Raw genomic sequence first — 13,993 nt, forward strand, 5'->3', positions numbered from 1 at the left:
TCAAAAGACCTGCATCTGGCGAGCCGAACTTGTCCTCGGACACTCCCGGCACTAAAATCCATATGCCATTTCATTGCATTTCACTTGGAGAAATAAGTTCCTATTTTTGTTTGCAATAAGAAGAGTTATTGAAACAATATGGAAATTATTAATAGGAAATGCATCGCGGATGGGACCCGAGTCTAACGTTGCTGCTGGGTCTCGAGTTAACTCCTGTTCACGAGACTTGTACTGTATATTTGGTGATATCTGTTGGAACTGCTGAAACTAGCCAGCTTTAAAGATTGATAGAATCTTGGTTTTGACGGTTTTGTTGATTCCATACTACCTTTACTTTTCGTTCTTCTTCTCTTTTATGATTAATTTTCGTAGTTTTCCGACCACATGTTCACGTCGTGTTGGGTAAGATGGCGCTTTTAAGACTGACCACATGTTTAGATCCGGAATAAATATTTAATGCAGTCTATGCAGATAATTATTCGGAATATCCCAGTAATGTTGAAGAATGTGAGTTCTATATTCAAAGCTCTTCTGAGGAAAGTATGAATAGTGATGCTGGAGAACAACATGAAATCTGTACAAATTACCGTATGCTCCTTCGCTACACAACTTACCACACCAGAAAACATTATTCGAACTCCTTCAGAAGGTTTCCAGATTTCATAATCAGTACAAGGTTAGTGAGGTCAAGCTCATTTGTTTATATTCATGCGATTTCACATGAAGTTGCTCAGGTAATGGCAGGACACAGAGGATGTGCAGCTGGTCAGAAATAACATACTTATTCTTTGATAAAAGCTTTGGATATTTTCTGAATATCGAATTTACCTAGAAACTAAATTTATACAAACTTAGTTAAATGTAGGTATGCACCAGGTTTAAAAGGGTTAACATTACAACGGAAGATGTGTGGGACATCTTCTGCACCTAAGGAGTAGTCAGAGGCTGAAGAATCTCCAGCGAGAAAGGAAAAGTAAAGAAGAAACACTTTGGTGATTGAATGAAAGGCTCTTATGTCTTCATAATCCATGTATGGCTGTGTCCATTTATTATCATAAATATACGATTAGGCAATAGATGCTAGTTACAAATGAACACTGGAGTGTAAGATGCCAATGATACTCAAAGGTTCGGGAAGAATTCTGGTTACTAATTCTCTCTCACTTCGTTCCAACATTCATCTTCGTAATATAATACAAAATATTATTCAATAAATAAGAAACCTTATACAAATAACATCTGCGTTACCAAGACATTTCTAAGATATCAATAAACATTCTCACCTATTAGAGCAATATTTCACGCTTGGGTGTATCATAAGTAAACCACTAAAGAGAACATTCCTCTAGCAAGGAAATGAAATGTAAGACATATGGCCTTACCTCATTTCGTCTGCTTCCTAACGCAGCCTAAAGGTTCAGCTTTAACTAACTGTCAGTATACCAACCACATGTAAGGCCATTAAATATTAGCTTGAAGCCAAAGAAAATGCTCCCATTAATTTCTCTCCCAAGTGTAATAACTCCTTGTTTTCACAGCGTTTCCTTTACAGATCACAGTATTCACATCACCAACCATATGGAAGTAAGTGTACTAAAATATCGTACCTTTATGATAAATTGCTATTTGCTTTACGTCGCACCGACACAGATAGGTCTTATGGCGACGATGGGACAGGAAAGGCCTAGGAATGGGAAGGAAGGGCCGTGGCCTTAATTAAGATACAGCCCCAGCATTTGCCTGGTGAGAAAATGGGAAACCACGGAAAACCATCTTCAGGACTGCCGACAGTGGGATTCGAACCCACTATCTCCCGGCAGCGAGCTCACAGCTGTGCGTTCCTAACCGCACGGCCAGCTCGCCCGGTATGATAAATTGAAAGTTTAAAAATGGTACATTCGAAATACACATGGTTATTATGCAAACTTGTCTACGAGTGGGAACTACTTTCAGATTAGTTGGCTTCTGAGTGTAAGTGTCCTACTCATCTACACGTGGTGCACCCTGACGGGGCTCTGGCGACTGAGCGACTCTCGGGATAAGGAGTCCCCTCTATCATGGCAACGGCTCTGTAGAGAGGCGGAGGAGCTGATAGGGTTTAGGGCACTCTCTTGCCGTTGGGGTGGGAAACTACCCCTAAAGGCGGATAACAACTTGTGGTGAACGGCGCAGAACGTTCTCAACGGCGGACCGGGCATATGAACACGCTAATGGCCGGGAGGGCGGATGAAGGCTGCAGCAGACTTGGATCCTCTAGCCGACGCAGTATCTATGCCACTGGATAAAGGATGTGAGTGTGCCAAGGATCGTGTGTCTGCCGGTGTGCAGCAACATTCCTACGTTAAAAGATATCACACACAGGCGACCTCCGAAGATCGGTACCGATGTAGCAAATCCTGCGGCGATCGGGGAGTTGTGATGGGGGCAGGAAACCGGCACTTAGGCGACGAATGTGTGATCGCCGTCTTGTTTGAGGAGAGGCGTTCTTAGGTGTTCTTAGCACTAAAATAAAGGAAATGATGTTACAAAAACCATCATATAAATATTAGATAGCTTGGTAGCATATGCATTATACTCTTTTACTCATAGTTATTTTAATAGCTTTTAGGATAAATTCAATAACTCATAGCAATGATACAACGAGTGATTTCAACACTGATCGATACTAGCGTCACCATAATTTGAAGTAGGTAACTACTACTAGTACTAATACTATTACTGCTACTACTACTACTACTACTACTACTACTACAGTGCTCAAAAGGGTTTTGCATATTACGTTTTCACACGGTAGGTGTAGCTCTAACATGTACTGAATACACTGCAGGTCAGTGTCCGAGACAGTGAGCTAAATCCAGACCAGGTTCAAGTTCAATGTTTGTTCGACAGGGGACACTAGTCATGTAAAATTGTTTTGGATCTTTCAAGGCATGTATTTATACGAACTAATACTTAAGTACAAGCATATTCTAAATACATCGGGGTAGTATTTTTTGTATTTTCGTACTTATGTTTATTGCACCAAAATGTAAAAGTAAATACATTAGTATGGGCACATAACAATATCTCATTGAATGAAATAAAGAAATTCCCTTTATCAATACTACATCACCGAAATTGTAATTGTTAGGTCTGCTTTTTCTTCTTTGATGGTTTGTGAATAGTTTCAAGTCCCTAGTAGTCGGGGTGTCTTTTACGAGAAAGATGAATTTAGGGAGGCGGTTCAGTTTGTCTCGTCTATCTGATCCTCTCAGTTTTAATTACTGCATTGCTGGGGTGGAAGTTCCTTTTGGGGATTATTGTAAGTAAGTAAGTTAGTATAAGCTAGTATAGTATAAGTTAGTATAAGGATAGTTATTCATTGGGGTAAATCACATAAATATGATTGTACATAAAGGGTACAGATCTCTGCACATGGTTATGAACAGGGTTAGGATTTTTAGGTGCAAATTTTAGATGGAAAGGGAAGGGAAGAGGTGCGCAAGTAAAGTAAAAAAAAGGTGCTGGTTTTTTCAACGATTTCTCTATTTTAGTTTATTGAATTACAAACCAGTACATCAAATTATCACTCATCAAAAGATGTAAAAATCATGAAGCTGTTGTACTTCAAGACATTAAGCATCTCTACATTTTTTAAAGTCTGTTTCTATTAAGAGATAGAATGGCTTTGTAGATGCTGAAGCTTCTTTCAACATCCCCAGAAACCAGCGGGGTAAACCTTGTATTCACTCGGAACGGCAACTGTACAGATGTGGCGAATTCCTCAATGTTTGGATTCTTCTGAAAACTAGACTCAAGTTTGTTTTTGGCAAAGCCATCTAACTGTTCCCTCACGGAAGTGAAAATATACCATTATTTTTCCTTTCTCAGGCCTTGTTCTTCTAATCGTTTACCAACTTCAGTCAGGTACATGTAACTATGGACACAATATAGTTATGTCGCAAATGATGTATTTTCTACGGTAACAGAAGTTGCTGTGGCTTGGAAATTGCGCCTGCGTCGGCTGGATCCAAAGAAAGCACAAACTCCCTAATTATGTCGAAATTCTCACACAACGTAGCAGCACACTCAATCAACGATCCCCAGCTAGTAATGACCGGGAAATTAGGAGCGGGCCAGTGATTTTCCTGTAGGCAACACCACGACTCGGAGCTTTCAGTAGAATCTCCTATGGGGCAGAGGTGAATTGATTTGCGATGTCGAATTCGTTCCTTATGGATTCACAAACCCTGTGAAGGGCATAAACCAAGCATGTCACATGCTTCAACTTAGGAAATAAAGGTTTCAATTGGATAACGGCTGAAACCATGCATGGAGCTTGGTCTGTAACCACAAGAAGTTGTTTTTCAAACTCGATACCAGTAGGCCAGAGTTTTTGGCAGAAGTCCATAATTGATTACACTACTGTACTGGCACTGGCTTTATGGAGCTAAAAAGTTCTCCCCTATTAAGGGAAAATTTTAAATGTTCAAAATATATCGTTCCATTGAGTCTATGGTTCCATCCCCAATGATTCCCACATCGCAATCAGACACTTTGTCCTTGATTCATTGTATGGTTTCTTGGTAAACACGCTCCATGTAGTTAAGGAAAGACGTTTCGTCGAACACACAATTATTATACATTGTTGCAGGTGTGCTTTTAACTCCCGCGCGGTGTTTACTGAAAGAGGTAGGCTTACTATTCGCAAGCTGACGAGACGTTAACTGAAAGTTAAATATTTTACATTGATTAGACATCTTATACAATAAATTGGAATTAAACTTGTTACGGAGTTTTGGTGAATCAGCAGAGGTGAAAGAAGGTGCGGGCTGGAATGGGTCTAACTACAAGTTCGAAAAATGAATTAAAATTTCAACAAAGGTTATATTTTCAAAACTTAACAGTGGTGACATAGAATTTGAAAACTTAACAAGTCAACAACAAGCCAAAATCAGGTACAAAGAAATTACAAGTGTTAGGGGATAATTACACGATCTGGGCTTCGAGCCCCACAGTGACAATCCTTGAGGTATTAGCCCAACGTTACCAAGGTACAGAATTAAACAAAAGGGCAGAAAAACCCCTCATGCCAAGGAGCACTTGATCCTAATTACAATGTTAAGCCTCCTAGAGGCGTACAGAAATCAAATTTAGAAAAGAGCAGACCTGCTCTCAATAGTTCAAGCCTATCAGGAGGCCATAACCAGACCTTACACTCAACTGCCCTTAAGGCAAACTTATAAATCAACAGGGGCAACTTGTACCCAATCTACTGGGCCTTAGTGTGCAAAAACTAGGTTAATTTAAATGGCCCAAAACAAAAGATGGAGGCGATTACTTGCACCCAGACACTAAAGTTTTGTTTTAAAAACCTATGTGGCGCTAGGCCGATAATACAGGGGCTAATCCCAAGCTAGGGAGGTGACCCGTATGAAAAAACTTTAACACATTAACGAAGAGAAGAAAAGGTTACGAAAACGTGGTCACCTTAATTTCAAAATAAAGGGGAGCTCGAGAAGGTAAAGCACTCTCTATCCCCGCTTTACAGTAAAAGATATTTGTAGTTTTTACATAGACTGAAAGGAATTTACATTTTAAAGAGATGGGTTACATATTAAAGGTTTCGAACCCTCCCCGAGAGTTAAACTGCTGAGCTAGCAAGAAATGAAGATGTTAAAAGGGCATTACCTTGTAGAAGAACTGCTGCTTGAAGAAAGAGGCGCTTCCCGCCCCCTGCTACATATTCACACACTGAGTTAGATGTTATACTAGTGGCACCGAGACAAGAAAATGAGCAGTTTTTATACCCTCATGAAAATTCTAGACCTTTCAGGAATGAGAAGACACCCCCCCCCCCAATTTTATTGGATAGCTTAGAGCTACATATCCATATCGAAGAAGACATACATGATTGGTTGGAAATAAATTAAAGAAATTTGGGATTGGCTAAATTCAAAACAGGCGGATAGAAAGGATTAATGTTGCCAACCCAAAGATAACAGAACAAAATATAGTAAAAACAAAACTTATGAATACTAAATTTCTTCAGAAAAGTTCATTCCATTACACCAGAGTGTATTACCGTAGTTTTTTGTAGAGACATCTGTTAGAGAATGTCCACACTTCTTGATCCATGAAAAACAAAAGTAAATCACAAACACTCAGTGACATCTTGTGATAAACCGTAGAACTAGTTCAGTTGTAAAGTTCAGAGTTTCTCCTGTAGAGGAGTTTCAATTGGCGGAAGATTTGAACTTGCGTCGTGGAGGTGTACCGCCCGGTACAAAACTTAAAAGAAAAAGGGGGGAAAATGGGGATTATGAGCATGGTTGGGGAAAAAACGGATGAAGTTCCCAAGAAGGGGAAAAGGTGCGTGAAAAATGACTATTTTCGCAAGAGATAAACAAATACTGTGTTACCTTTCCGAACAGCTTTAATTTACCCTAACAAAAAGGTGCGCACCTAAAAATCTTAACCCTGGTTATGAGGATTTTTAGGGGTTTTAGTAAGGATGCAAAGGAGAGGGCATATAAGTCTGTGGTAAGACCCCACTAGGTTATGGTTCCAGTGTATGGGACCCTCACCAGAATTACTTGATTGAAGAACTGGAAAAAATCCAAAGAAAAGCAGCTCGATTTGTTCTGGATGATTTCCGACAAAATAGTAGCATTACAAAAATGTTGCAAAGTTTGGGCTGGTAAGAATTGGGAAAAAGAAAACGAGCTGCTCGACCAAGTGGTGTGTTCCTAACTGTCAGTGGAGAGTTGTCGTGGAATGTCATCTTTCGACGAAAAAGTTTGAGTGATGTCTTTAAAAGTAGATAAGATCACAATATGAAGATAAAGCTGGGATTCAAGAGAAAAAAATTGGGGCAAATATTCGTTTATAGGAAGGGGAGTTACGGATTCGAATATCTTACCAAGGGAGATGTTCAATAAATTTCCAATTTCTTTGCAATCATTTAAGAAATGGCTAGGAAAACAACAGATAGGGCATCTGCCACCTGTGCGACTGTCCTAAATGCAGATCAGTAGTTGCCGAGTGCTTTAATCAGTGTGTTGTTGTAGTGTGGTGCCTGGTTATAAAGGTCGCTTGCTTGCTTGAGTGCGAAGTCTATAACAAGACCCCGAAAGCTGGATTCTGATGTTTAGCCACGGCCGACTTGATGCGTCGTCTATAAGGAGCTCAGAGAGGGATCGAATCGGCCGTGGTTTAACGCACTGAGTTAGTCAATAATACACTAGAAATAGCAGTGGCACCACCGTTTGCGAGAGAATCACTGTAGCGTGCGGAGCAGATGTTTGGCAAAACGTTCACTCCGCTGTAGGCATCAATGTAAATATGGGGCTTTTAGAACTGTGTGAATATAGACATGGTTTAAAATTATTACATATAAACATTCTCAGATACAACATTATAGTTGCGATGCTTCTCTCCAGTAGAAAAGAAAGCCGAAAAAGCATAATTACAGGAAAAATACGTGATAAAAGAGGATGGTGTTCAGGTGCAGTTAAGTAACACGGGGCGTGAAAGCATCAATGCCAACACAAAATTAATTCACTGTTCATATTAAGTCTTCTAACAAAATAAGCTTAGAAGGAGTGGGAGTATATTCCGCTATCTTTTGTGTAAATGACCAGGACTTTGGTATAATTCTGCCCACCAACCGAAAATGTCCTCTCTCGTACGAAGGGAATGAGAGTGTTTTTAGGCCTAAAAGCTTTGGCGAGATTTTGGGATAGAGTAGACAAAATATTGGCATCGCCGGTTTAGACGCTGGCTTTCTGAGCCCAAGTTAGCAGGTTAGAGCCTGGCTCAGCCCGGTGATACTTGAGGGTGCTCAAATATGTCAGCGTCTTGTAGATAGATTTACCGGTACATGAAAGAACCGCCTTGCAGGAAAAATTCCGATATCTCGGCGTCTCTGAAAATCGTGTAAGTAGTTATTATTATTATTATTTATTATTATTATTATTATTATTATTATTATTATTATTATTATTGTTGTTGTTGTTGTTGTCGATGTCTTCTAAACGTGATTACAAGTGGAAATATGACACACGGTTGTGGTTTCAGCCTATTATAAAGTTTTTATTTAGCTTTTCTTGAAATGTATGATTGCTGTAAGATTTTAACTTGTAGAATGATTTCCGTTAATGGAAAGGGAGAGTGATAAATTATATGATTAAGGAGAACTGAATAAATACAATAGTTTTTACAATTTGCTTTACATCGCACCGACACAGGCCTTATGGCAACAACGGGGTAGGAAACCCACTATTTCCCGAAAGCAAGGTTACAGATGTGTGGCCCTAACCGCACGGCCAACTCGCTCGGTCAATAATTTAGTATGCTTATATATAGTCCTACGTGACATTTAAAGGAATAATAATATTGACGAAATAAAGGACTCAGATGTTCACATGGTGTTTCACTTCTAGTCTCTAAATTGTGAAATCTGGTGAGGTATGTATGGGGACTGCTAGACGTATTGTACGAAAGGAAAGCAACAAACTGTATATACAGAAAACATATTCAATAGGTTTTATTACTATAAATACACACAAAACTGAAAAACGGAGCACAATTTCAGGCTATCATGAACATCTTCTTATTTTCTTTTTTTTACCGATTTTCTTGACGTCACACCGACACAGATAGGTTTTACGGTGACTATGGGACACGAAAGGGCTAGGAGTGGCCTTAATTAAGGTACATCCCCAGCATTTGCCTGGTATAAACATTGGAAACCATCTTAAAGGTTGCCGACAGCGAAGTTCAAACCCACTATCTCCTGAATGCGAGTGACAGCTACGTGACCTAAAGCCTGCAGCCACTCGCTCGGTAGAATGCACATGGCCATCCAGTGAAAGGAAAATGTCATCCCTTATAGCCTATTTCCTAAAACATTAATTACGATCTTCAAGGTAAGATCCAAAGAATCTCATTCACGCCGACAAGGGAATCAGTCGCGAAGTCAGCCCAAGTAGGCCAATTCACATGATAATAAGTGTCACGCAAAATATTATTTCATACGCACGGAAATGAATTTCAAGGAAACGTATAGAACATGTGAAATGATACGCCATTGCCCTTTATGAACCTCTCTATGCTGCACAGGAGACTGGCAGTTTCCTTCAGAGATCGGAAAGGTCCAGAAGTGGCAGTGCCAAACAGCGCACGCGACTGCAGCGCCAGTGCTACCTCTAGCGTATTAGGTTTAGCCCCGCCGACGAGAAGAAGTTAACTAACGCTGCTTATAATGGCCTGTTGCTATGACAACGATAACAGCGATGCCACATTTAAGAAAGCTATCGCCACGTGGGTTGGTTTGCTCTCAGAAACTTTTGTGTAATTATTCGGAGTGGTACTCTATTAGCTGTGTTAGTTGTTGCTGCTGTATGTATTTACCTGAATGTTTTCTGAATATTATTTTCGTTGTTAGTTTCTTTTTATTGTAAGTTAATTTTACAGTTCTATTTTGTGTTTAACATGTGCATTTCTTGAGGTTATTATCAGAAGATCATGAATTTGGTGATTATGAATTTTCATTGACGTGTTCTGTCCTAAATGCCTGAATTATTAGCACGAGCTTATTAACGGATCAAATTTTATTGAATTGTCTTAGGCCTATACGTTTTATTAAACACTCAGCCTGTATGTAAGGATAATATGCCGCAGATGGAGGAACCATGGTAACGCAGCATACTTCGTAACAACTGCTTTCGCCGCTCAAATGTCAAACTCCAACTCTCATGGGCCCAACTATAGTACATACGGAATTTTTGTGATTTTTATGAATTCTGATGATAAAGGCTGTGAAGTCCTTAATTGCGAGTTTCCGTGCCCAGTTTTGTTGTCTTGGATAGAAAGCCTATAATTATGTTAAAATGGGTCTTATGAATGTGGTGTAAATGAGCTGTACGTTTTTCCCTGATCCTTGAGATTTGCCGATGATATTGTTATTTTATCTGAGACTGCAGAAGATCTCGAGAAGCTGCTAAATGGTATGGATGAAGTCTTGGGTAAGGAGTACAAGATGAAAATAAATAAGTCCAAAACAAAAGTAATGGAGTGCACTCGAACGAAGGCAGGTGATGTAGGAAATATTAGATTAGGAAATGAAGTCTTAAAGGAAGTAGATGAATATTGTTACTGGGGTAGTAAAATAACTAACGATGGCAGAAGTAAGGAGGACATAAAATGCAGACTAGCACAAGCAAGGAAGAGCTTTCTTAAGAAAAGAAATTTGCTCACTTCAAACATTGATATCGGAATTAGAAAGATGTTTTTGAAGGCTTTCGTGTGGAGCGTGGCATTGTATGGAAGTGAAACATGGACGATAACTAGCTCAGAAAGAAAGAGAATAGAAACTTTTGAAATGTGGTGTTACAGAAGAATGCTGAAGGTGAGATGGATAGATCGAATCACGAATGAAGAGATACTGAATCGAATTGGTTAGGGGAGATCGATTTGGCTAATTTTGACGAGAAGAAGAGATAGAATGATAGGACACATCTTAAGACACCCAGGACTTGTTCAGTTGGTTTTTGAAGGAAGTGTAGGTGGTAAGAACGGTAGGGGTAGACCAAGGTATGAATATGACAAGCATATTAGAGCAGATGTAGGATGCAATAGTTAGGTAGGAATGAAAAGGTTAGCACAGGATAGGATGGCATGGAGAGCTGCATCAAACCAGTCTATGGACTGATGACTCAAACAACAACAGTGTGCTGTGGTAGGTATTAGAGGGCAGTGTGTTTTTATTTGTGCCTTAGTTCTGTTGATTGTTTTACGTGTTCTTGTAAGTTCAGCCATGCATCGAGCGTGATTCCCAGGTATTTGTGCCTCGGGACCCACTCGATGTTTTGGTTGAACAATATTCAGTGGGTGTAAGTGCCTACGTGTGAAGTGTACTGCTTTAGTCTTCTGAATGGTAACTTGGATTTTCCAGTTGGTGAGCCATGGTTCTAGTTTCTGTAAGTGCCCTTGTAAATGTTGTGTGGCAAGGTCGTGATTTCTGCTTCTGGCCAGAATAGTTGTAGACGGCTGTGAGGGTTCGTGTAGAATGTCGTTTATATATTGTAGAAACAGGACTGGGCCTATAATACTGCCAAGTGTATATCTCTGTGTCCTGAGTTTGTGCCGTTAAGGTGATTGTAGAATTTTCTGTTGGTTAAGTATTTGTAAATGTTTCTGATGTACGTACGGCGGAGGTTGAGTGTAATTAATTTGTAGATGACGTCTGTGTGGTGGACCATTTCAAATGCTTAGTTGTAGTTTAGGAAGATTGCCGCAGTGCCTTGATTGTGTTGGAATCCTTGGGTGACGTGTTACGAGACGCGGAGTAGTTGTTGCGTGGTGTACTGTTGGTGTTTGAACCCGAACTGCTCGTTTAGGAGGTTGTTATAAATAGTGTGTTTAATGCGGCTGTGGAGGAGTTTCTCGAATAATTTAGATATTATACTTAGTGTATTTATGGAATGGTAGTTTGTGGTCTTTATTTGGTTTAGGGAAGCAGATTACTTTTGCTGTTTTCCAGTGTTGTTGAAACTCTTCCAACTTTAGCATGTCATTAAAGATGTTTTTTAAGGTGTTTAAAGAGGAGAGATGGTACCCCGTCCTCACTGGGTCTTTTATAATTAGGGATTTATCAATTATATTTTTTAATTCTACTGGTCTTATCTGGAGAACGGGTGAGTGATTAGGTGGAGTCCTTATCTGAAGTACTTATTTGGTTATTGTTTGCATGAAGGACCTATACCAAATGAATGGAGAGTTACTATAGTAACATCTATGTATAGAATAAAGGGTGATGGATATAAAGCTGAAAATTACAGGCCAGTCAGTTTGACATGCATTGCATGTAAGCTTTGAGAAAGCATCTTTTCTGATCATATTAGACATGTTTGCGAAATTAATAACTGGTTCGATAGAAGGCAGTTCGGATTTAGGAAAGGTTATTCCACGGAAGCCAACTTGTAGGATTACAGCAAGATAAGGCAGATATCTTAGATTCAGGTGGTCAAATGGACTGTGTGGATTGATCTAACTAAGGCATTTGATTATGGTAGATTATGGGAGACTACTGGCAAAAATGAGGGCTACTGGAGTAGACAACAAAGTGACTGAATGGGTGGCTATATTTCTATAAAATACGCATAGAACTAAGAGAATTAGAGTAGGGAAGCATTATCTGGTCATGTAACCATTAAGAGTGGAATTCCTTAAGGCAGTATTATTGGATCTTTATATTTTCGTATATATATAAATGACATTAAGTAAAGAAGTGAATCAAAGATAAGGCTTTTTGCGGATAATGTGTAGAGTAATAAATACGTTACAAGATTGTGAGCAACTGCAAAATTACCTCGATAATACTATTAGATGGACAGTAAACAATGGTATGATGATAAACAGTGTTAAAAATAAGGTTGTGAGTTTCACAAATAGGATAAGTCCTCTCAGTTTTAATTACTGCGTTGATGGGGTGATTCTTTCGTTTGGGGATCATTGAAGTACCTAGGAGTTAATATAAATAAAGATCTTCATTGGGGTAATCACATAAATGTGATTGTAAATAAAGGGTACAGATATCTGAACATGGTTAAGAGGGTATTTAGGTGTTGTAGTAAGGATGTAAAGGAGAGGGTATATAAGAGTATGGTTCCTGTGTACGGGACCCTCACTTGATTCAAGAACTGGAAAGAATCAAAAGAAAAGCAGCTCGATTTGTTCTGGGCGATTGCCGACAAAAGAGTAACTTTACAAAATGTTGAAAGTTTGGACTGGGAAGACTTGGGAGAAAGTAGACGAGCTGCTCGACTAAGTGGTATGTTCCGAGCTGTCAGTGCAGAGATGACGTGGAGTGGCGTTAGTAGAGGAATAAGTTTGAGTGGTGTCTTTATAAGTAGGGAAGATCACAATATGAAGATAGTGTTGGAGTTCAAGAGGACAAATAGGAGCAAATTATCGTTTGTAGGAAGGGGAGTTACGGATCGGAATAACTTACCAAGGGAGATATTCAATAAATTTCCAAATTATTTGTAATCATTTAAGAAAAGGCAAGCGAAACAACAGGTAGGGAATCTGCCACCTGGGTGACTACTCTAAATGCAGATCAGTCGTGACTGGTTGATTTATAGTTGTATTTAAATGGTTTGTTACGCGTATTTTAACTCTTTCATCGTGTTCCTGGTTAATTAAGTGAGTATTATCGAAATACACCTTTCTCATAAAAAGACATACGTCAACACCTCGGTTACTAGCGACTTAAATCATTCACAAAATCTCAAAGAAAGAAACTAACCTAACTAAATACCAATAATTATACCCTAAATATCACAAAATTTCTCCAAGAGTAAGGGGCGTTTTTACATCCTATAATGGCCCCTCCCTAGCACAGAAGTTAGCTGTCTCTCAAACAGCATTCCCCCCTCCCCAAGAAACACCACAGTACGCAAATTAGTTCTCACTCCCAGGTAACCGCGGCAACTCGTTCTCTGCTGCTTCACACAACCCAAAACAGCGTCAATAACATCTGATGCACAACAATATCAACATATATTCTTTCCACAAAAGAACAACGATAAAGCCCTGCTGCAATACTGAAAGAAACATTGAGCTAGGTTAGCTCCTGGATGGATCACCACATAGGTCTGTTTCTAGAAGTAAATTCAACAGTCACCACTAACACGTCAGCCATACAAGAAGTTACCGTTCTGAATGAGCGAGTCATATGCCAAAAAACCCAAACCAGTCACACTCTAAAACAGAATATTGTTATTATTATTATTAATACTACTATCACTCCACCTATACTTATTATACTTCTACTGATTTTCTAAACACTCCAAGCGAGGAGCGCAATAGCGCACCGGTACTGGGAACCAATTAAGGTCACCCTCCACCTCTCAACATCTCTTGAACACGTACTAAATGTACGTAACACGACCTAATTGGTTGAAAGTCAATTTCGATTACAATGCGGTCATGAAAATTAAATATTCCT

The sequence above is a fragment of the Anabrus simplex genome, chromosome 6, assembly GCF_040414725.1.
Source record: "Anabrus simplex isolate iqAnaSimp1 chromosome 6, ASM4041472v1, whole genome shotgun sequence".
NCBI lineage: Eukaryota > Metazoa > Arthropoda > Insecta > Orthoptera > Tettigoniidae > Anabrus > Anabrus simplex.